Below are 2,877 nucleotides of genomic sequence, written 5' to 3'. Positions count from 1 at the left end.
CGGCCGGTGCCGGAGCCGCCGCCCCCGGTGAGCCCCGGGCTCCGCCGCCCCCTGCCCACCATCTCGCTGCTTTCCCGCCCGCCGCCATGGCGGGCCCGGCCCGGGAGCTGAGGGGGGGGAAGGAGCAAAAGGGGACTTTGAGCCATGGGGAGAAGGGTGATCGGGCAGATAGCGAGGCAGGGAAAAAGGAAAGAGAGGGAGGTGAAGGCCTCGCTGGGCCGGCTGAGGAAACATAGCCGGAACGGCGCGGGGAAGGAGGGTTTGGATGAGGGCATCTCCTCAGGCTGGGGGGAGGTTGCCCCCAGAAGCGGGTTATGAGAAGAGTTTGGGTCCGTAGCACATGGGAACGAAAGCTTGTGTTGGAAACCTCCTTACTCTTTTTCGTCTTGATCCCACTGGAAGTGAGAACTGAGGGGCTGTGCTGCAGTGAACTGCCCAGCCGTGGTGTTTGCCCCGCTCAGATCGCCAACAGCACACCACAGAGACAAAATCATAGGATCATTAAGGTTGGACAAGACCTCCAAGATCACCTGGTCCAACCATTCCCCAACCACCAACGTCACCCACTAACCCACGGCCCCAAGCACCACGTCCAGCTTCTCCTTGAACACCCCCAGGGACGGTGACTCCACCACCTCCCTGGGCAACCCGTCCCAGTGCCTGACTGCTCTTTCTGAGCAGAAATGTCTCCTCATTGCCAACCTGAACCTCCCCTGGCACAGCTTGAGGCAATTCCCTCTGGTCCTATTACTAGTTAGCTGTGAGAAGAGGCCGACCCCAGCTCCCCACACCCTCCTTTCAGGTAGTAGAGAGCAATGAGGTCCTCCCTGAGCCTTCTCTTCTACAGAGGAAACAACCCCAGTGCCCTCAGCCGCTCCTCACAGGACTCATGTGCCAAATCCTTAGATATAGATGGATGCAGGCAGAGCCCATGGTATGAAATATCATGCCCCGAACCAAGGGAATAGGCTGTTGGTGAAATCCCCACAGCTGCCCCTACAAATAGGACAAACAAGCAGTCCACGGGAGCTGTAGGTATCAGGAGAGGGCAGCATGGGGTCTCTGCTGGGCTTGGCTCAGTGTTCATAAAATCTGTGGTGTGACCCCTATGGGAAAGGTTTCCAGTGGGTTGCAAGATGGGACAGCATCTGAACACAAATCTTGAAGAAACTCTCCAAAATAAAGTGGAAATATAGAAAGGTGTAGCGAGTATAGAAAAGAAATACAAATTAGCAGTGCAGAACAGCTGGCTGAGCTGTTCAAGGCTAGGAAAAGGTCTGGAGATTACAATGAATCTCAACAGTGTTGCAAGCCTGATACATAGTTAAACCAAAAAAAAAAAAAAAAAAAGGAAAAAAAGAAAAAAGAAACACAGCCAGCCATACCTTTCTTCTAGAGCATCTTGATGGTAATATTGTATGCAGGACATAGAAAGTAATTACAAAGCCGTAGTGAATAGAGCTGAAACCTCAGCTGGAATACTATGCTTATTTTGACATTTAACAATAAGAACCAAATAGAGTTGCTTGGGGGAATACCAAAATAGAAGTCTGATTAAAAAAAAAAAAAAAAAAAAAAAAAAAAAAACACTTATTAATGAAAAGCTGAAGGAATTGTTTATGTGGTTTTTTTTTATTATTATTATTATTTTTTCGCAGAACAAAGGCAGAATAGTAGAAGAGTCCTTCAGTGAATAAGCAGGCATAAACAACAAAGAAATTGCTTAATGGCACTTATGACAGATCCACACTCATTAGTGATTACAGAGGAAGGCTGGAGCATTTCTGGGGTAAGCATTCAGAGAAAGCCCTTGAACAATATGTCACTGCAGCAGTCCACTTCTACCTGTCACTGTCCTAAAGCTCTGGTTCATCTCCTGTGCATATTAAAAGATGTGGCTATTTAAATAAGGATAACAGTGGCCTCAGATTAGGGCCCCTAAACCAATCTGCTCAGGAAAAAGAAACTCTCTTTTATGCCAAGCTGAGGTACCCAAGAATGCCAGATACAAATAGCATGCCAAAAAGAAAAATAATAATACTCATTCTGTATTTCTTTTCTATTTGCTATAATTAAGATATTCTGTATCGAAAGATTATCCATTGTACCTTAATAATGCATTGTTGGTTGTTTTTGTTGTTTTTTTTTTTATTTTTATTAAGTAGCTGGTCAGCCCATTGTAGTTCATTTTAATCTACGGCACCGAGGAATTATTCACAGCATTGTCTTCTGCCCTAGACATCATTGGCATCAACACCCAGGTGAGTAAACTCCAGCCAAAGGACAGGCTGCAGACCTGGCACAGATCGATCATGTATCATGGGTAGGTTGGACATCCTGGCTACTTAAAGAAGAAGTCCTGTCTGCTGATGTGGCTGCAAAGATAACAGGTGAACAAAACCAAGGAGGATCTGAAGCTGCGAGCAAAAAGCTTGGTGGTGAGATGGGCAGTTTTCATGGGTTATGTGAACTTTGTGCAATGTGAAAAGAATGGAAGAGGAAGGGAAGAAGGGAAAGATTATTCATTCTGCCGTTCAGGTTCCTTGGAGAAGATGTGGCAATACCGGGAGTTGAGCAAGTGGAATTGTCTACATCCAAGCTAGTCTCCAGGCTTTGTAACCAATAGACAAGGAGAAGCCTAAGATATATCAGCTGATATATCCTCAAGCCCAGGAGTCTCTGGTTCACTCCCCAACACTACTGCTGGGGGGTACACCTACAGCAATGAGCTTAAATGTTGGTATCTGCATTATAGATATCCACAATTAATTGAAATTGGTCCCATTCCAGCACTTAGATGTGTGAAATTAGGGGAAGATGAATACCAACACAGGGCCTGACTACCCCAACAGTGCAGTAGAACAGGCAATGGGGTGG

This window comes from Anas platyrhynchos, chromosome 1 (genome assembly GCF_047663525.1).
Source record: "Anas platyrhynchos isolate ZD024472 breed Pekin duck chromosome 1, IASCAAS_PekinDuck_T2T, whole genome shotgun sequence".
NCBI lineage: Eukaryota > Metazoa > Chordata > Aves > Anseriformes > Anatidae > Anas > Anas platyrhynchos.
The sequence above is the reverse complement of the archived record's forward strand: the minus strand, read 5'-3'. Positions refer to the sequence as shown.